Source organism: Dufourea novaeangliae, unplaced genomic scaffold, assembly GCF_001272555.1.
Source record: "Dufourea novaeangliae isolate 0120121106 unplaced genomic scaffold, ASM127255v1 scaffold115, whole genome shotgun sequence".
Lineage (NCBI taxonomy): Eukaryota > Metazoa > Arthropoda > Insecta > Hymenoptera > Halictidae > Dufourea > Dufourea novaeangliae.
In genome coordinates this window covers 1,703,301-1,726,543 of record NW_015373998.1, presented here as the reverse complement: position 1 = coordinate 1,726,543, position 23,243 = coordinate 1,703,301, and the positions used below count along the sequence as shown (strand labels likewise).

At 36.0% G+C, this 23,243-nt stretch overlaps 1 protein-coding gene across 1 annotated transcript in view; it reads left to right on the top strand.

Moving 5' to 3' along the window:
- Nucleotides 1–5,405: 5,405 nt before the first annotated feature.
- The window catches only part of LOC107188091, a 34,581-nt gene continuing 16,743 nt past the window's right edge, over nt 5,406–23,243 (top strand). Inside the window, exon 1 of the mRNA XM_015576337.1 lies at nt 5,406–5,552. The gene's annotated coding sequence lies outside the window, so the exon portion shown is untranslated. The remainder of the gene's footprint in view (nt 5,553–23,243) is intronic.

Here is a 23,243-nt window from a genome sequence, read left to right as displayed (position 1 = left end):
ATTCACGGTCCGTATGTTTTTACTATCGTGGCCGTTTCATTATCCACAATTAGGAGTTTTCCATGGGAGAATCCAACATTCGAGTGGATAGTTTCCCTTTACCGTCGAATTTTCCATCACCACTACATTGCGCGATTTGTAGTGAAACAGATCCCAGAGTTTTTCGTCGTAGTATTTACTAGTTTATCTTCAATCAGATTTGAGCAGAATTTCATTCAAATAATATAGTGAAAAATAGTAATATCTAATTGTAAGAGTGTTATTCTGACCTTTAAACAGTGTATGAGATTGAGTAATTCGATGACAGCAAAGAATAATCGGGAAACTGCAATTTTGTCGATTTTCACTTTTTTACATAAACAGACTTTAAATAATATTTAGAGTCAATGTGAGAAAGTGAAAATCGACAAAATTTCATTTGTCCGTTTGTACTTTGCCGCAACTCTTTGTACTCGAGCAGTCTAGTCGAGCATTCAAGATGAAGTAGTCTTCTTCTTGTCCGTTTTATGTCGCATCGACAGCAAGGTCATTAGCGACGATGCTGGATCTGGACAGACTATACATATATGACGTGCTTTGGTAAAAAGACACTGACATGCGAAAATGACTTTTTGAAATAAATGCTTTTCTGTTTTCTGCTGTTTTTTCTTACGCTTTGATGTTATTTCCAGCTGGATGGTGTTACGTATTTCATTTGAGGATGATCAGAGTACAATGACTACAATGTACGTACACTGGGTCGCAGAAGTATTCGTACCCTCGCAATTCGTGAATTCGAATGACTAATAATTCTTTAATAATATATATTTTGAAATGGTTATTAATGTGAATATGTAGTGCAATCACTAAGCTTTCGAATTATGCGTCATTTATTGAAAAATAATAATTCATAGTAATATAAATGAAGCTCACAAAAGTATTCGTACTTGTAAACATTGTATCCACGTGGAATGAAAATATTTGTAAATCTTTGTAAATTTCCTGTGGCCCTTTAAATTGTACGTATTAAAATACTTTTATGAGATTAAATTTTCGACGATTTGCTAAGTTTCCATTTACGTATATTACTATTTTCAATTAATGATGTATCATTCGAAAGCTTTGTTATTGCAGAATACATCTTTATTGATAAACGTTTCAGACTGTATATTGTTAAGGAATATTAACTATTCGAATGCAAGAATAATTATTGCAAGGGTACGAATACTTCTGTAACTCACTACTACTATTATTTCTGAATAATGAAGCTGGTACAACCACTTAATTCAATGCTCTATTTTCATTACTAATACTTGACTTTATTTGTGAATCGTGAAGTCAATAATTATTCTAGAAAATTTGGATTGGTTGCATTGCAAAGAGCATACTTTTGCGGATTAAAAACCCTGAAAAAGTGAAAATCAATTTTTTCGCACTTAACGCCTTATTACCAGAACACGTCACATATTTTGCTGTACATATTTGTTTCTGTTTCATAGTTTATTCTGTTTCTCATGTAATCCTGTGTGTGTTGGAGCTATGTCAGATTTTATACCGTAATTTTTCGAGACTGGTATAATACGGGGTCGTTCAAAGAAGAATGTATATTTTATTATACAAAATTGGAATTTTCACGTTTAACAAATAACAAAAATTGACGAAGTACGTTTCTTTTTTATTCGTTATTCGAAATTTCTTATCCAGATAATAAATTTGCCCATCTCTTTTCTCGTTCGACAATTTTACAAGAGGAGTTATGTATATACCTTCGCGGTTACCGGTTGGAATACTGGACGAAGTCTATGGTAGGAACTGCATAGAGCGCTTCTTGCCCGAGCTTCAAGGCCTCGCGGGGATGTGAATGAATCTAGAACCTGTTCCCCTCTGTTTCTTCTTACGTTTATTCCGTCTTCTTTTAGAAGTCAGGCGCGCGCGCGCGATGCAATAGGGTCGTTGAAAGCTGCCTTAGAACCGGGTTGAATCGAGTTTGTTACACAGTTTTGAAATATAATCCACTTCGGCGTACATTGTACGACGTGTATAATTCTTGTGTGCTTTTTTTTTAGTTGGACACGGAATCGACCTTTCTGATCCTGCTGATTCGTCGAAGAAATTACGGTTCAAGAAACGGACGACCTGGCGTCTGGATGAGTCTGCGATTTTTTTCAAGAGCCTCGGGGATTTTGCAGATTTAAAAGTGAAATTCGATGCACAGCATCATACCTTGCGCAAGAAATGATCAATTTCTGTCGATGGAACTTAACTATGGTTACGACATTGTAAGACACTATGATTGATGTGAGAATTGTGTTTAATTTTTGCATAATTTTATAGATTATAAAGTAAAAAAATTGAGGATAAAAATCACTGGTTGGGTAGTTATATTATGTCTTTTATTGCATTCCATGTGTCTAACTGAAATTTCTCTGTCTTTTTTGCATAGAATATTCTAGTAACGGATATGACCTCACGTATGATTTATATTTTATCCGTTTGTATTTGATTAATTTTTAACAAAGCAGGACGTGAAAGATAACTCTCCCACTTCCTCAATTATTCATGCACTCCTTCTGGAACGTATTCTTTTTCTTTAATGGTTTAGTTTTACCAATTGCGCTAATCATTTTATATATCAACTAACTGTAAATATAAGTGCGGTATAGTTTCAGAAATTCTGTTGAAATAAAAAAAATATCCATTTCGAATATGAAATATTTTAATGTTTGTATAGTATTTTAAATTTAGTTTGTATACTTTTTTTCTGAAATTGGAGGTAAAAATAATAATTATAAAAAGACTTCGACGTACACATAATTTTCCACACATTGGTCTTACTTTTTTTTGTATAAATCAGAAAGAAAAACGTCTAATAATTATTTGAGTATCACCTATGCATAAAATGTATTTTTAAATTTTGATTCAATACATTTTCGTTCAACGATGAAAATATTGTGTAGGTATTTCAAGAAACTACCAATTACTAGAATAGTAAATGATGATGCAATTCTATGCACTTCTCATTGCTATCAAGGAAAGTAATAGTGAATGCACGGGGCAAGATTCTAAATGAAAATACTGCATTCTAACTTTACACTCTTAATGTGTATATTACATTCTTCTTGTTCTTGCTACTCGATAACTTGCAAATCATACAAGTTGTACAAAGAAGCTTATGTAACATTACATTCTCTTTCTATGCTTGACGACTTGAAAAAAATCATACCAACACAGATAAAAGACATTCATCGACTGTAAAAATGAAAGATAAAACTATAAGGACTATTCCGAGTTTGTATATATTCACACAAAATTACAAGTACATAAACATTTGCAATTCGTTAATTGTAATCAATCGCTGGATTTTATCGTTATTTTCGACTTCTTCGAACGAGTTTGAATCGTTATTGCAAAAGGAAATAGAACCTTTAGATAGAAAGAAAATGTCATTTCGAAAAAAAGAAGAGAACTTCTAGACAAAGACAGAAGATAAAGGATTACCGAGGTTCGAAGCTATTTTATGAAGGAGTAGAAGAAATACTTCGTAAAGGGTACGAATGAGAGACCTAATCATAATCAGTCACTCAACCTTACCCTCCTTTTCGTTTCTTGCAGACAAATTTCAAGCGTCATCGTGAAAAAGGAAGAGATTTATGTAGACAGAGACAGAATAACAAAGCTTGCCGAAGAAGAATCCGAAGAAGAAAAAAGAAATCATTCGCGGACATTACGAATAAGCAATTTCCTCATGATGAATTGCTTGATGACTCTTGCAGCCGAATTTTGACCGCCACAAAGTGGTCTAGAATCAAAATTTCGTAGATCAAATGGTAAGAAAAATTTCTTTTATCTTCCAAAAAATTCACGTCGCCTTATTATTAACTATGGAGGATTTGTTCAATGTATTATTGTTCTCCTCTGATCGTTCCGTATTCTCAATGTCAGTCAGAAAAATTTCTCAAAAATTCAGACTTTCATAAGGATGTTAGGAACCCTGTTAGTGAATGATGTCATCATCGAAGATGATCCCTAAAATTTATAATAATTTGTTCATTCGTCTACTCCTATTTGAATAAAATTTCTAAGGTTCAAAGTTTTCGATTTCTTAAGCTAAACAGATGTATGAACTTCTGAATTTTGAATCTGGAGCACTGTGCGATATTGCAAAAATGGAAGACAATTTCTAAACACAAACAGAATAACAAAGATTACCAAAATTCGAAAGACGTTTCCGAATACAAAGAAAAATAAATACAATGTGCACTTATGCTGTGGGAAACTTTTTTTTGGAGGGTGAAAGTTATACTTATGGGAAGTACTTGTTCTATAGAGTTTAACGATATTAATTTTCAGTTTAGGAATCGTTCCGGTGAAAAGTTATTTTGCGAAATCTTTTCTTTTTCTACCAGAATGGGAGAAATATGGGTTATGTAACTTCTTTATTTTTCGAAACGATTATATTTTGTTTGCGTATTTGGAGAGATTTTGACGGTATAAAAGAGGGTGATCCTAAAAACGAGGGTCTAAGAAGACTGTGTGTTTAGTATTTATGTAGTTTGTATTTCATATATAGGTTGTATTGTATGATAGTTGGTCACATAAAAGATTAGAAAATACGTGAAAATTTCGGAGTTCTTTTTGCGTAATAACTTTTAATAGATCGATTCTTAAATTCAAAATTCATATTTTTGCATGTTATTCGATACGTACTTTCGATCAATATAAATTTACAGTGGAAAAAAATGTTTCTCGGATGAAAAGTGTACCCTAAATATATATTTCACGAAAATTCATGAATAATCAATGATCAATTGCTCCATTCCATTATCCTTTGTGATGCTCGCGGACGAATTTTCGGGACGGGTATTTCTAGACAGAAACGGAACAACAAAGATCGTACCCAGAGGTTCGAAGGACTCTTCTGAATAAAAAAAAAATACATATTTCACGAATAATCAATGATCAATCGCTCCATTTCGTTCTCCTTTGTGATGATCGCGGATGAATTTCAAGCGTCATACCGCGAAAAAAAAAAAGAGACGGGAATTTCTAGACAGAAACGGAACAACAAAGATCGTACCGAGAGGTTCGAAGGATTCCTCCGAAGAAGGAAATGGGAAAAAGGAATACCTCGCGAAGGGCGCGAATGATTTACACCACCCTGGTTCCCACCGGGTAAAATGCTATCCGCGAATACCTACTACTATATGTATACCTACGGGGGCCCTCGATATTCCCCTCCCCGGAACCCACGTGCATCCGCGCGTAGGCAGGGAACCAGGGAGTTCCCCGCCGCTGCTCTTGCGCTCGCCAGTTTCGACAGAGTCGTGCCGGTGTGCGCATCTACGCTCCGATAGCTCCAGTTCAAATTCGATAAATCATACACAGAGACATACACGTCATCGAATCGCGCGACGATCGGCGTCGAAATACAAATTTATCGGAAACGTTCAGCTCGTTAGTAAATTAAAAGAAAATTTCGTTTATTGTGCTCGTTTGTGCGGTTCGCGTTTACCTATATGAATCGTTCATTGGTTTAGTATGCATTGATTTGTGGAGTAACCTTCTAGTCAGAGGTGAGTGACACTGGTATTAATATTTTTTGTGTGAATCGTTGGATTTTATTTAAAATGAACGTTGGTTAAATGTTGAATTGAAAAAGTTGATGACATCTTGTAATGATGTATGACACGTGAGAAGTTATTGTTAGTTGTAAGATTCGTTTTGCTGTGCAAACTTGCTTCGTTATTGTGTAAATTAACCTCGAAATGTGATACACGCGTGTGCGAAAAATAAAGAGCCACATTAATGCGAAGGTTATTCTTAAGAAATTTTTGTGCTGTTTTCTTAAATGGCTACTAGCTGCGTTACAAGAAGATGTTATGTTACCAAATGTTCCATGAGTTTGAATTATTATTTATTCATCGTCTAATTGCTTGCGTGCTACAGAAATATAATATCGTAATGGATCATGGAGATTTAATTACTCTAACATCCTTTAACAAATTAATGAAAACTAGGATTTATGAATTTACAAACACCGGCATAAAATATGATTTTGTCATTCCTGATTCAAAACTGAACCACCTCAGGAAACCTAATTTATGTAGAGATTCTAAAATCGCTTGCGTTAACTACTTACTAAATTTAGGTACATCAAATTAGAATTAAACGATTTGGTTCTTCTTTACTATTTAACGCAAACATCCGTTGTGCTAAAAATATTCAATTCGATAGTCATTACTAGACTGCGGACTTTTATGCAAAATGACATTTTTAAAGACAACAGCAAAGATAGAAATATTTTTCTTTTCTGAAATATTGTGTTCAGAATAAAGTAGAAAACACATTGTATCTAACGAAAGTTTTTTCTCTCTTGTATTACACAAAGCCCTATTGGCTATAAATGCATAAAATCCGCAATCTAGACATTACCAACTAAAATTGTTAGAAAAATTGTACATGAAAGCGCTTTCACGTCGAGCAGAACAAAATTCTAAAATGCCGCTCTTTACGCCGAAATTTATGAACGAAATACTCCGTGAGTTCTAAGCCTTGGTCGCTGCCAAGGGAACTTCCAAATAGCAACCGCCATTCTTTTGTTAATCTATGTCCTATTATGATATAACATTCGCGAAACGGATCGTGTTGCCTTCATTTTTCAGTGAGCCTCTGTTACGTTCGTGGTTTCTCGTTTTGCGGCATCTGTACTGCTACTGTTTAAAGATGGCGATGCTTTCGACCGGTTGAATTTCAATTTCCGCGAACGGATGAGACGTGTGTCGACTCTAGCGAGAATTCGAGAGTTTCGATTGTTTACATAGAGTTGAATGTCGCGGGACGGCTAGCCTTGAGACCATCAAAATAAAATTTCGAGTTCATCGGACGGGTTCACGTGGGAACACAGCGTACGATGAACTCGTTTAAATCGCGATATATCGAACGATTTTACGTAACAGACAATGTAGGAAGTAGAATCAAATTTTTTTATGCAACAATAGCCTGGGTATGGTAAAATTCAATTGGAAATTTGTTTAGCTTATTTTAATGTACAGTTATGGTTAATCCTGTATTTATGAATTTTTACGCGAAAACAATTATTTAAATATTTATCGAATTAAAATTAATTTGAAATTAATTTTATATTCAGCTTAAAATTCTAGTTACTGTAGTTATTACGTTCCTATTGAATTAGAAATTTCATTCAATACTTATTGTACCCTTTTCTATTCAATAACAATTATTTCAATATTTATCGAAGCTTTAACTTACTTGAAATTAATGTTATATTCAGCATGAAGTTTCAGTTACCATAATTATTACGTTTCTATATAAGTTAGAGATTTCATCGAATACTTTACTACCTTTCTCTTCCCTTCACTCAAATATATTTAAAGTTTAAAGCTTGATATTTATTTAAAAATTCATGTTGCCATTACATCTATCAAGATTCCATTTGACCGCGATTACAAGTCTAATGGATAATGAAAATTCTGTAATCCAAGCGTTTAAAGGCAAACTAGTCGCGTTCGCTCCATTTTCTCAGCCAGTTTATGCAAAATCGACAGCAATTATGCTTCTTTATTACCGCCAGGAGACGTGCAAACGCTTCTGTGGATCGACGGTAGGTGTTTAGAGGTCGTTGATTTGGTAAATACGCCTGATACACGGTATAAATTATGCAAATGCTCGTTCCATGGAATGAATACGACGATTCGAGCGGGAAACAAATTTAAATTATTGGCCACTCGTCCTGGGAATTACTCTTATAAATTATCACGATGATAATGCTACTAACTGCTATTTAATCATACAGGAATTTGCCTCTATAGCGCGTACAATATACTAGTGTCTCGTTATTCCGATAGAAAATTTGTACAGACTTTAAACTAACGAATAGAACTTTAAATCACGAATTCATTATGAAACTATTATTAATATATTTGTAGGAATAATTTCGAGACATGCATTTTATTTTTCTTTCCAACTGAAAATCGAGTTTATAGCTTCCAGATCGTAAAACATTTCTTTACTGAAAATAAAAAATTTGTTATATTATAACTTGTATTTATAGTAATTTTTTCCTGCTTAACTAACGTTTACTAATATTTCTTTTGTAATAGTAATAGTGCAGGGTGTAAAGAATTAAATATGTAAATGGGAAAAAGCTAGAAAAATAGAGTATTTGACTACGTTCTATTGTTTGAACGGGACAGGAATGGACTATGTATATAAAAACGTTTTGAGAGAAACAATAAGGCGGTGTGATAAAAGTGTACTCCGTCGTGCCTATTCAAAATGTGTATATTGGTCACATGGTCCGGTAAATATTGTTCAACGTTGCACCGTAGACCCGTTGTGATTGTATTGTATTCTAAACGCGACGCTACCTGAGTGAAATCAGGTAAGAGTCCTGAAGTCCGTTTTGCGAAAAACGTTCGCGATCTCACGACCAGTGGTCTGGTTTTCCCTCAATAAATATTTCTTCTTCAGTGGAAGGAAGGAACATACGACATAAAATTTCTTATTTATTTGGTGTCATATTACAATGTTAGTCAGTGCAAAAATATTCTTTGGTTTAGACAAAAAAATCTAAATTTAGTTCATATACTTTCATCCAGATCGTAATCTTCTAACAAGAGAAGAAGATTGATTTTCCTGTTACTTCATTTTACCAAGTTTTCTAAAAATTATATTAAACTACGGATATTTATGCATAGGGTGGCTACACCACTAAATGAACACGTAGTAGTGAGTGAACATTATAACATAAAAATGAGTAAATGGAGTTAAAATAAGCAAAAGATTAAATATTGATTTTTTCAATTCTTTGTCTCATATGCAAACAATTTTCGCACAACTGGTTAGAACTGTTCATTTACTTAATATTGTTCATTCACTGGTGAAATTTGTATGTTTTCTTTATAATTTAATTAATTACATATTTCTAATTTTACAAACTGACATGTATACGTTATAAAAAAGTGCAAATATTACAAAATTGAATTTTCATGTGCCAGATGTTTATTAATATTAATATCATTTAAAATAGAACTTTAATAGTTACAAAATCTCTTGAGTGTTCATTCATTGGTGCGTTTACCCCTAAATCGATTTCCATACACTAATTTCGAGGAAGAGAAATAAATAAAAAATTTGCTCACTCGATCAAATAATGTTGCAAGTGAAGTAAAAGCCTGCATTAAACATTATTGAACATCTTACTGTGCTGTGGTTTCAGACAACCGTGAATACTATATATCACAAAATCCGCAATCTAATTATCATTGTTCCGATTGATTTGATCCAGGCATTAGCCGCTCCGCATCTTATATGGCGAACAATGAGTAGCAATTTGTATCTACAAAAATGGCGAACAACCGTATAATAGGTAGTCTTGGCTCGCTGGAGACTGTAGGACTAGTGTTTCGTACGGTGGAAACGCAAAAGGATACGGTGTTAATGATAATTGCATTGTGCGACTGTTGATCTTATTGTTGGGACGCTAACTCGGGATAACACGCGATCTCATCGATGGGCGTTAATGACAGGCGACCTCAGAGTTCATCCAATCGTAGACGCCGAGAATATTTCTTTTCATATTTTGTCTCTCATTGTCCGTGGTATATTCTCGTGTTTATTCTGATCAGCGCGTCCTGCATTAATGAGATCGCCAGATAATACCGCGATTTTATAATATCAAAAAAGGAACCGTCATTGTTGGCTCAGAGTAGAGTGGAGTTTATCATTAGGCTTGATACTCCAATCGACTATGCTGTATTACTAACTCGCAATCTGAGAAAGAAAGAACTTTTTTTTGGATCATCTGCATCAATCGTTTTGCAATCTACAATTTCCAAGGGCTTGACGTTATAAATAATTCATATAAAAATTCCTGTAAAACATCACGTTTTCCGGTTTGAGCTATCTAGTGAGTTCAGATATTTGTCTATCGAACTTCACTGGAGTGTCCATTTTGTTGGAAATCTTTTTTCTCATCAGGTATATCACTATTTGATCTGTTTCGATGCGATCACGATCGTATACAGTTTGTCACAAAACCATTCGTCCACTTTAGGCATTAAGCGAATTTTGCGGGGAATTGTACGTATGGAAATAAGAAACTATCAAAACTTATTTTTAATAAACATTTATTAGCTTATTTTACATTAAATACTCGTTAACAATAGATTTTGATATAGCTTTTTGCTTTTTGATATAATTTATGCTGGTCGAATACTTGTGTGATTAACTGTAAAACATTGTATTAGGTGTAACAATATAATAGTAGTCCACTATTTTTTTTTGAAACTCTACACTCTTATCGAAATAGTTTAAACACCTACAGTAAATCCTCGGTGTGTGTTCGAAGGCTCCTCGCCACTGAATATTAGATATTTCATAAACTAATGGCCATTTACGGCTGAAACAAATATCATTGGCTTCAGAATTTCAAGCTCTATCGCTTTGTCATATATCATTAAAAAGTCAGCGTTACACGTGGGTATCTCTTCTTGTCAGTGTGGAGGAGCCTTCGAACATTCATCGATGATTTACTGTATTCTATTTTAATCATACTGGTTATTTGTTTCCGTGGTTCTTCGCCATTTTGACTAAACACAATACTGGAAAAATATTCCGAATTTAAAATGTACTGCTACCATATTGGGACTTATAATGCATGACTTATTATTAGAATGTGGATGCTTATGCATTCGTAGCGTCCCTTAACTCGGAGAACGCAATAGAACAATGATATTAAAAAAGTTTAATACTATTTATGCGTTATTTCCAACGTGGTAAAGTCTCTGGTACTGAATTCAAAATTCTATCCCATTTTAATTATCATTGAAGCTATGACCATGCATAAATTTCCTTAGTCTACTTATTGTACAAATCTAATATATACCCTAATACACTTTAATATATTCAGCAAGTTCCATCAGACACCCTTTAAACATTCCATCCCCCAACCGATTTACAACGATTCAAACGCCAAACGGGGTGTCGAAGGGCTAAGCAATCCTACCCAAAGTTTCGCTCACACCCCTAATATATGCATCATTAACGTCATTCATTGAAATCCAGGAAGCGTTTCGTCCCTACGTCTCGCGGATATATCAAACAACCCCGACCGATTATGCGAATCGTAAACACGGGACTAAAAATGTCGTTTCGTTTCGAAGGGAATTTCAATTGGCCGCCTGTATTGACACAACGCTACTTTAATACTCCCGTGATAGGGGACAGGAGGTTGAGGAGGAGGAAGAAAACGGAGGTTGCGCCAGGCAACCTGAGCTCACCTGGGTAGATTTGTCGATCGATGACGTCACCCCTCGACGAAACAGGCACTCCCGTGTGTTCCTACCTGCGGCTGTGCACGCGTGTTCGATGTTCGTGAATAAAAAAAAAAAAAAACGTCTGAAACGGACGGCAAAGAAGAGGGGCGCACGGCGAAGCCAGGCAATCGGCCAACGAACTCTCTCCCGGCTAGCCTCTGATACACCTCTTTCTCTTTCAATCCTCTCTTTCCTCACCATTCTCGGCTGTGCATCCACGTCGCGATTCCGCGGACTCGTCGCCACCGCTGCTCCTCTGCTCCTTTCTTCCCCCCCCCCCCTCCTACACTTGAAGCTTTCCGTTCTTACTCCCCCGATCTGTTCTTTTCGTCCGCGACTTTTCTTTCATCTAATCTCGCGATCACCATCTGACCTTGCTCCCCCCGGCGCAACCGTGAACGTGTGTCATCCGGGGCCCTAGATAAGCGGCAGCAAACGAGAAGTTATCGCAGGTGCGACTGTTGCTTGTAAAAAAGGGTCGGAGCCAAGATGGGTGTGTGGAATGGACGTGACCTCTTGGTTTGAGGCTTGGGGGACTGGCCGGGTGTAGAGCATATTTTGAAAGCGAGGAAAGCTGAGGAAGAAATGAATATTCATCGACTGTTCTTTCGGGTTTAGTGTTTTGTCTTCTGTGATTCAATTTGACAGGTCAGTCGCTGACAAAACATATACGAATAAAGAAGAATCTAAATTATATGTTGGATCAGTTTAGTATAACAGTAAATGTGTTGTTAGACTTTGATACGTGCGGTGGTTTTGTAAAATAATTTTGTGAAACTCAGAGGGTGTATTGTAGCTTGACCATCATCCATACCTCATTTTCTCAAGTACCTGGGTTTTTTATATCTAGACCTATTTATTTTGTATTTTAGAGGCTTTCCATAAATTCAGGGATACTCTCTGTATTACATGATCCACTAGTTTGTAAAGTTCAATGTTAATAATGTTTCTTTAACTTTTGTTTCGTAGATGTTTGAGCACGAATTTTGCTTGTGAAATAAAAGACCGAGGAGGGTCACGGAGGGTTAATTGTTCTTCGGTGTCAAATCGACACAGTGGTAGAAAATTAATGTTATGAGGAGATGAATGGTTAAGTTTGTAAATTCTTTAACATTAGAACTATTAAAGCAGGCGAAACGACTGGATGGTATACTCTTGTAACAACGATTAACATGTTACAACAAAGCATTCGCACAGATCTTTCAGAACTTTTATTGCAATATGAAAATGTAGAAATTACTTAATTTATAAATTTGTATATTTTCAAAAGATTGTCGTGTTTATCTATCTGGTAGAAATAAATATATGTTTATCGTCGGTAGTTCTATAATAACGTAATTTCTTAGGAGAAATTTGTGTTAAATTGATACAAGGGACGGTTGAGGGTTCAAAACTGATAAAAGAAGTTGTAATAAACACGGACCTGTCTACGCTACTTACATTTCGTAGGTAGTAGGTGGCTTAAATTCACAATCGTCGGACATAAATTTCATTGATTTCGTGTATGAGGGTCACTCGGACCAGCAGCTTTCTGTTCAGAGTCGGCGGACAATGCTGAAAACTCGACGGATACGTGTGCAGAATGAATGAAGACACACGACTAGAAACGTGGTGAATACATTTCCAAACGCGTAGGACGATTACCCATGCAATGTACGAGGGTTTGTGTTGCTTACCGATGTACAGGACATTTTCAACACTTGCAAAATGATTCTTTGCACAGGTACAGTAATATATGTACATATTTAAAGTGTACTGTACTTCTGAAAGAAAAGTCTGTTTTGCGTACCTAAGTTTATTGGAACTTTTTGTCAGTTTTGATCAGAGATGGGCAAATTCAATATTTAGATAAACAGTTTCGAATTACGAACAAACGATAAAAAAACACTTCATTATTTTAAGTCGTTTAAACGTGGAAAGTCCAATGTTTATAACAAAATAGTACTTCTTCTTAAAGGAATCTACATTTGGCAAACAATTATTTGATCTCATTAACTGTTCAAAGCTCAGAATGGTACCATTAGATTTTATTACTTTTCACTATGTATTATTCGAACTAAAATTTTGCACAACTCTGAGGTTGTGTTTTGATGACATTTTTATAAACGTTTTTCATATTTACCGTTACACCAGCAGCTGTATATTTACTTTTTACGGACCAGATGTAACAATATCCTGATTTAAAATATTAAAAATAACTCTCGTATTTCGTTTAGGTCAATTTGACACGGAAATTAAAATAATTTTTTACAATAGAAACATGTAAATAAATTTTCTTAATTTTATTTTAATGTTAGCCCAAAGATAATTGCGTAATACTTTGAATGGTACACAAATCTTAAACAGAGATAAATTTCTAAATGTTTCGAAATATGTAGTATGTGATCGAGACGTTACAATATTGTTTGATAACGAAGTAAAGCAAAGTAAAAAAGCCGTACAATTACGAACCGAAGCGGGACATGCATTTTAAAAATATTTAATGCACACCATAATGCCATTAACTTTCTTTTGATGCTGTAATACATGCTCTTTATCCGTTGAATCTCGGTCGCGCGCTTCTCGTGTAATTAACGAGGGAACTAATTGTGCAGTTCTACAACACCGCGATACATGCCAACATTCTAATTATGCGGCTTTTTGCGAGTAAATACTATAGTGATTACGTTTCTCCGCCTAACGCGTTGCTGTTTGGCTTCCGCGCTAGTCTGTTAACTTTGTTTCTGTTATCGTTTCGGTGACTGCCTTGCGCCACATTTTTCAAAAACAATAAGTAATTTCATAACTAAAATCCAATTTTTTTTAACGATCTTAATATTCCAAGACCAATTATTTTGCATACTTCACAGATAATTTGGTTATAATATAACCATTAAGTTAAATTTATAATTCGGTAAAAAAGTAGATTTAAAAATGTTTTGAATTTTTCAGTCGACATCAATTTTTTCTTGGCATCGCGAGAAATAACACAGGAATTGGTTAATTAATATAATTAGCTTTAAACCGTAGCCAAATTAAAGATTAAAGGTATAAAATAGTTAATTTGTATCTATGCGATAAGAAGGAAATGACGAGTTTCGTTTGCCTGCTATATTCTTATATTGAAACGAAAGAATAGTTTCGTGTGTTAATATTTATGAAGTTTTAATAATCATTCTTGGCAGGGAAAGTATGGCACATTTTCTTGTTCTAACAAACGTTTTATATGGCCTGTTAGCCAAGTTAAGCATTACTTTTACTTGTTAGATTCCACGAAAGTTGAGTGTAAATTAAATTTCTTCGAACCTATCATTTTTATTTATTGTACTTTCATCCCTGAACCTCGAAAAAATTTTTCTCGAAGCCGTACACGCCAGTCGAAGCAACGACCGGAGACGAGAATAGGCGGTGCAGTCATTAAGAAGCCTTCTTGGAAGTCACGCGGTCGTTTTACGACTCTTTTCGGAGCACATACGAATTTTTTCGGCGACAGTATCGTTGGTCGGGCCTCGAGCCCCAACACTTCGTTCATATTGCATTTGCATTTAACGCATCTACCGTTTGTTAATCGAAGACCGTAATTTCTGTGTCTTCGGTGATCGTGCCCGCTATCTTGGCGAAGAAAGCCTTGCATTGAAATGTAAAATCGTAGAAATTTGTAGTGTTCAGTCGTATTAAATCGATATCACGATTGATAATGCAAATGTCGATACTGTTATGCAAACAGATGCATTTGTGAAACTGCAACAGATCAGTTTTTATAGATTATCTGTGCAATCGTCCTTGCTCCAAGGATCGTTAGATCCTTGGCATAAATTGCTTGAAAGCTGGTATATCACTTAATTGATAAAGTATTTCTCACGCGAAGTCGTTCTATCTGCAATTATAAATAACTTTTCGATTATGTTATGGAAGAATGAAGTTCTACAGGTACATTATAATTTACTCTATTTGTTCCTCGATTAGAAAATGTTTTATTGTTCATCTAGTTTGTTGCATTTGACATTCAACAGGAACTTTAACATGACTGAATTTTAATGATACTTTATTGTTACTGTGAAAAAAATTCTAAGCAAACATGAATATATTTCATATCACTGCATCAAATATGTTCTGGCCAATCTTTCGACGCCCTGTACATATATAGATCGCACAAAATATTATTCAAATAAAACTATTGCATTGCCGATTAACGTGTTTGTAGGACAAACAAATTTTTCAATATACGTCAGAGCGAAAGCTGCAGAAATATTTTAACTGAAATATTCTGTCATTACACGGTCACGTTACTTGTATTAATTAAAAAGTATTAACATAGGTCTTCTCTTTATTGCAAAATTATGCTACTCGTTTTAAGGTATTATCTGACATAACAATCAAATCGATCATGTTAGACACTAAAATTAATTAAGGTAAAGAATCAATCTCAGTCAAATTCGGTCATTTCCTCCACGTTTAAATTCATAAACAATAATACCTACATACTTGAGAGAAGTAGACGTCAATCCAGAGTCATTTTCAAACTCAACTATAACAATTATCTAATAAATACAGCACAAATGGAACATTTACATTTCAATGAAAAACGTGTATAGAGTCTACGTAATCTTGCTTTGTCTAATAAAAATTCGTATTATGATTCAATACCCCGATAATAAAACGATCCCTTCACGCGCAACAACCTAATAATTTCCAATTTTGTTTGCATAAGATCTAACAGAAGAAAAAATCATCTGTTCGAAGGAAGCTTAATTCTTTAATTTACGGGAAATTCTTCAATTAATCGTGCCCGTTAAATAAATTCATCTGTCGTCGAGACTGCTACTGCCACTTTAATAATCCCTTTTTACATTTTGCGATATTAACATTTACCTGCTCCGGGAATTATTGGAGCGGCGGTTCATCGTGAATTCCGGCACCAAGACCGGAGGCCATAAGATCCTTTAGACATAATGGGGCGTCTAGTTAAATATAATGCCCGTGCCATTTTAGGTGGAAGTAAACGTACCATGAACCGGCTCCGTTTATCGTTTCTCCTCGCGAGCGATAGTTAATGCGTCCCCGTAATTGCGCTTCCACAAAGTAATCATTAGCGCGAAACAGCATAATTACCAGGGGCCAACCCTAACGTTGAACCTTATCCCGCGAGGGCCGACCACTCGGTCTGACGGGTAATAGTTGCCGAGCACGTGTTGCGCGTTACGAATTACATACCTAGGTACTCCTTTGCAAATAAAATTACGTCCACGCATGCCATTACATTTCCGGTGCAACAATTTCCTTCGACTCGACGAACGGTGAATACGCGTAAGTGCTCGAGAACATTTTAACCCTTTGTACTTGTCAGATGTGAGTTTTTATTACGTAGAATGTACAGATTGGGGGACGAAGAAAAAGAATGCGGTTGGAGAAAAATTTCAAGGATTAATGTGTGATTATTCGTGGGAGGATAGGGAATTTGTGGAGTAAATAACGGTATTTTGAGGGTACAAATGTTTATAACAGTTAATGTAAAATTTCAGATATATCTAGGAAACATCTGTAGCTACCACACAGTACCAAAGAAATCTTGGGAACAGAAAAAACATGAAAATGATTGAGTTACTGCGGAGAATGAATTTATACCTAGAAATTTAAACCAAATACTGATTACGGTCGTTAATAGCCTAGCAGTTGATGTGACCATAAACATTAAATAAAAGGATATATCTAGATTACGTAAATGTACAGGTAAGAGGAAGTTTTGAAGAAAAAGAATGTAATCGGTGAAAAATTTGAACGATTAATTGTGATGGATTAATTGCGGGTGGATAGAGAATTTTTAAAATGAATAACGTTATTTTGAGAACGAAAATGTTTATAATAGTTAATTGTAACATTATGATATCAGAGATACACATACCGTGTAAATACCTTGTCTTATTATTCGGCGTGATAGCACGTGTACCATGTTTGTTGGGAACTTGCTTCGTTAAACCGGAACACAATACCGCGATGGAAGTTGGGTTAATGATTCCAAGTGGGATGCAATTAGTGTAACGTTTCATTGTAATAAAGAATCCGTGAGGCGTTTGGTCTTTTGTATTTATTAAAATCATAAATCAAGATTAACAACCGATTAGTGGACTTGATATATTTTTTAAATCGTGTTTCACATGTACCGTTTTCATCGTTTCGAGAAGAATTACCGATGGAAAATCGGGTGAAAATGAAATTTTATGCAGTAATTACAACTAATAATTATTTTCAATGTTATCTGTCACGCAAGCACGTTAATGTTTTATTAAGATATTCATTGCAAACAATCGGAAGAAGCAAATAGTTTAATTTTCCAAGTAATAATAATAATTCTGTGAAAGTTTCTATTATGCAACAAAACATTAAAAAATATATACAACAGCGGACGAAAAAGTTACCACTTTTACGACGTGTTAGATTTTTATTGTTTTATTCACGTCAACTTAAAGCTTGTACTTATGTGTTTAATATAAAATTCTGATAGAGAACTAAAATTTGTATAAAACTCAATATATCAAGGTTTTAATAGGTCATCTTATGCTGTCCCCATTCTATAGTTTATATATATCTCGTTTGCAAATATTTTTTATTATTTACTAAACGTCTAATACTTATACTATTATATGTAATATAACTCAATCGTTATTCTTTATTATATAACAGAAATACAAATTCGAGATAAAAAACTTTTTTTACACATCTGAAAATAGCAAGAAAGAGCTCGGGTCGTATCCGACCCCACCTTACCAAGTATGACCTTAAACCCACCTTTCAATTCGAAGGTTAAGTTCACGTTAAGAATGAATAAAAATCAGAAAAATGGTAACTTTTTTGTTCGCTACTAGATACCTTCACATGAAAACAAGGTCTGAGTTAAGTCATTGGCCGGTCGCAGAAAAATGTCCACTGAGAATGTAGGTAACATTGATCCCCCCCCCCACCCCAAGTATTCCCAAGAAAATTTTCCATAATGAATTCATAAATTTATGAATTCCGTTGCTTTTTCAACAACCTGGTTATTCCCTCGAGTTTTCGAATGGCTTTACAATAGCAATTGCGAGCCTAATGCGCAGACGCGTCTGAGCCGTGAAAGCAGCTCCTCTTCCGAGTTGTACCTGACCGAACAATGGAAAATGTCCTCCCGGGCGATCGACTTAATTGCGAAAAGCCGGGGATCTTGAGAAAGGTTCTTCCAGCTAGGGCCAACCAACGCACACCTGACCAAGCGTTATATACCTGCCCGTCCCGTCATGGGAACCTGCCCTTCGGTAGCCCCCGTGGCTAGGGTTTCCAATGTGCCCGCGGAACAGATGTCGATTGTGTCCCACCCTCTTTGTCGTGTCTGCAGGTTATAACGCGCACCTCTTGCAAACGTTTTCTATGATTCTCCCACGCTGAACGCATTGTACGATTCGCTTTTTTTTTTTTGTCTCCTTTGTCGTTTTGCACAGAGCGTGTGCTAGTATATACATATTGAGATTGATTCTCAGCGAACTTCTAAACACGCGTTCGCCGTGGACTTCTGTGCTTTTAACGGGGTTTCGCTTTCAGACCTGGGATGATCGACGATTGTCAGGTAGCCGTGAATTCATTCGTAGATAAAGTGACGCTTAATTGCCTTGTCTGTTTGCGGTTGTGTGTCTGAGGATTATTCAGCGCTTGATAAGGTTTGAATATTTGGTTTTTATTTTTTGCAGGGATTTAGATCGTTTTGAGGTTTATCATAATTTGTTTTTTAGTATTTTTTTTTAAAGAGAAGATTAAGTAAATACTATTTAGTTTTTGTTGGGATTTCGATGCAGTCCAGTGATTCTGCGATGTGAACCTTTTAGTATGTTAACCCTTTCACTACGAAAGACGTATATATACGCCCTCTAAATTTTTCTTACTATAACACATTTACTGTTTCATTAAACTGATTTAACATAGAATTTAGATTTTTGTTTCGTATATGTTTTGTCAGCGACTGACATGCGCATAACGCGCCGCAGTCAAAGGGTTAATGTATGTCATCTGGAAAAATGTTTCAAATATTCATTAATAAATGTTCATTAATAAAATATATCGTTAAAATCAGAGATGGGCAAATTCATTACCTAGGTAAAGAGTTTCGAACAACGAATAAAAGATAAAAGAGTACGTTGTTATTTTTAATCATTCAAACGTGGCAATTCCAATTTTTATAATAGAATTATATTCCTTACTGAATGAGTCGACATTTGGCAAACAATTATTTAATCTCATTACATAACTGTTTCATACTAGAACTACCAGTAGTGAATAAGTACATAAAATGTACATAATACAATCTAGAACAGAACTATGTATGAACAGAAGTATGTGAAGTACAGTAAAGGACAAAAATTCGATCGAGTTTAATAAGTTTTTTATTTGATTTTTATCCCACTAAAATCCCCGAGCAAGGAAATAACTGTCTATATTTACTCTAGTTTTTATAAATCACTCGATAAAGTCTCATTTTGCATAAAAATCCGCAGTCTAATTATAAGTAAAAGTATTGATACCTTCACGGTATCGGTTTATTCCTATCCATTATTCTATACTTACAACTTAATATAACTACAACGTAAAATATATCGCCTCGTAATTCAAAGAAATCATGAATGTACAGTGATTCCTCGATGAATCCGATACGAACAACTGCGTTTCTCCTACCACTGGGGAGCTCCCCTTCAGAAACCAATAAAAACAGAGTAAACAGAAACTAAGCAGAGGCTCGGCTTCGTGCAAGAAACAAACATATGAGCAGCTCAAAACCTTTTCGCCTTGCCACAAATGCTCCGAAGCTGACTCCAGTTTGTCGCACTCATCGAAGCATTACTGTATAACTAACTATCGGTACACCAAATTGCTACAACAATATGGAAGTTCGAGATGGTTCGTATTAATTCTCGCACGCGTGACACGTCTCGTTTACAATTTCCGTGATTCTCCCACGTTCGAAGGGGGTATTATTGTTTGGTTGTCGCGGGCTCACCGTCGCTGAATGCGAAGCAAGCGCATATCCTGGTCCCGCGTAGTTTGCATAAATCCACCCGGTTTCGTCTGTATCCTGAAAAGGCTCGACCTGGCCGTGCCTCTCTCGCCTGTCCTTAGACACACCTCCACAACATGGCACGAAACAGGTACACATACAGCGAGCAGTTATACGGTATAAAGACATATCTACGGCTATCACACGGGTCCTCGAATGGGGGACAACGAGAAGAATTTTCATCGTAGTAAATGCGCGCGCCTCTATTCAGCTTGATTTGTTTCAATGGCCGATGATAGCGTGGTTAGGGCTTAGTCCCTCTTTAATACTTCTTCTTACTTCTACTCCTATAAAATTTACACGCAGTACCGTCTTCTATTACTTCATGGAAATTCGATACACCGTCTGCTTTGTTGAAGTTTTCTCGTTTAGGTATTGGAGAGGCTGCGTCGACAGGTGAAAAAAGTCGGGGTTCGTGGTTTTAGAAAAGATTAATTGTAGAATAATGATACATTTAAAACGGGAGAGATGTATCATTAGGTGTTGTTACCAGATCGATAAATATAATGTAGATACACTGTTTTATGAAATATTAGAGATTCAATTTTTTCTTCACATTTTCTTCAGTTTTTGTTTCCAATTTTTCTTTAATTTTGGTATTATAGAATACAGCGTAGTTACTTTGAAAATCGGATTTCGTTAGTTTTCTGTTTTCGGAAAGCTTGCACGTATTGTGCGATTAAACGCAACCCTGTACTTAATACATTTAGGTGACATGAGTACAGGACATTCTCGATGAGTGTTCGATGGGTCCTCGGCACTGAGAGGTCCCCAGGTGTAACGCTGACTTTTTAATGAGGTTTAGCGCAGTGATAGATCTTGGAATTCCAAAGGCAATGATATTTGTTTCAGCCGCATGTGGCCTTTAGTTTATGAAATATTTAATGTTCAGTGCCGAAAAAGTTTCGAAGCCTCATCGAGGATTTACTATAGGTAAATGTTATTATTTAATACGAATTCTTCCATTTCATTTCCACGAAGGCATTATACATTAGTGCTTCAAAGTTTAGAGGCTTGAAATCTGCATTTCAAATGACACTGTCTGAAAGATATGTTCGTTTCTCCCAGGCACGCCGTGTACCTTGCATAAACACTTGCGATGGGACAAGCTACTTGTGATCGACGCAAGGACAGCCTTGCGTGCTTTGTAGTCGTGGCATGATTTTCATTGGGGCGAATGATCACATTAGATTTGCTTCGTTTAAGACGGTATGTAGGGCTCCCGATGGAAATGCCCAGGCACTCGGCGATAATGCCCCCGATCCTGTCTGTTGGTTTGTTACAGTTTACGTTCCTCTTCCGAAAAAACCGTCCGAGCATTCTTGGGATACGTTTCATGCAGCGTTCATTCAACGCTTCGTACTTCGTGTGGACGGTCGGGGCAAAAAGTACTAATTATCGTCGACTACCACCGACGATTGCGCATCAGCATTCAGATGCCGCGCGGTTGCGCTTTCCAGCTAACAAGCTCACCTCCGCGAATCGGTTCCATTTCTCGGGAACTTCGCATACCTGAAGAGCAAACGGAATTGAGAAACATGCATCTGTACTTCGTTCTTCGATGATGCGCCGAGTTTTATTGACGACAACCCTATATTTCTGATCTTTTAGCTTTCATGGTAATATTGGGTCGTTCCATAAGTAATGCGGTTTCTTTCGATATACAGGGTGAGTCACCTAACGCTTGCACCACAAATATTTTTGTTGTTTTTAAAGATACGTCAAATTTCTTAAGGAGAAATATGAATGGTTCAATGGGGCTAACATGAAACCACAAATTTTTTTGTTTTTATGTCATTGTTTTTAGAGATATCAAGGTCAACTTCATTTTTTAAAATGGAATCACCCGATTTTAAACAGCTACAATGATAGTTTCTTTCATTATGAATTCAGTGAGTATAATTATTCAAGGTCATTCAAGGTTACGGAAAAAAGGGTGGTTTAAGCCCCACTGAACCATTCAACTTTGTCCTTAACACATTTAACGTGTCTCTAAAGGCCACAAAGATATTGGAGGTGCAAACGTTAGGTGACTCACCCTGTATATGTTAATGAGAACAAACAACTTTCTGTTAGCAATCAGTCATTTATACATTATCAACTTCTGCGTCAATTCTTTAATAGTGACCACAGAATTTTGCTCAGTAGTAACTCGTAGAATGTCTTCATGTAGGGCCTCTCGACAGGTGAGTCCTTATTAAGACCTGGGCTGAATTTTCTTGAATTTTCTTCAGTATTGTTGTACTTTAACAATTTCGCCATACACCTGGGATAATTTTTTCGTTTATTTTTTCTTCAAAAGGGCCGTCTACGGCTTTCGAACTGCAATTTAGCCACCGTGGCCATATAAGTTTCTATCGCTTCAATCTTATCCTCTTTCAAATTAAGTTAGTTTTATGATCGTTCTCGTATACCTCAATAACTAAGGACATAATTACCTATCGATAATCACGTCCATCGAACACATAATCCTAGCGAATGGTTAAGAACACTTTGACCATTCTTACGGGTCAGTCGAACACCAAGCAGAGGCACATAATCCGCTCGAAGCTGTCGCCTCGAGTTCAAACAAATCCACTTTCTACCTTGTCTCTGGCTGTCGAATTCGCCGAGGGCCATGGAAATCCTCTCGAAAACGAGACCCGCCGAGGACGGAGGAACGCTCGGAACCGCGAAATCTGTGTCAGACGACTGAGACCAGCCAGTTCGAGGACGTCTCGAGAACACCTATAGTTTTACTTTCTACGGACCGGCGGCGGTGGTTTCGAGGTGAAAAACAGAGTAAAAAAAGCACGAACGGGATAAAAATTAAAACGACGAACGAGAGAACGTCGACCGAAATACCGTGGCACCGATTCCCATTGGTTCGAGCACCA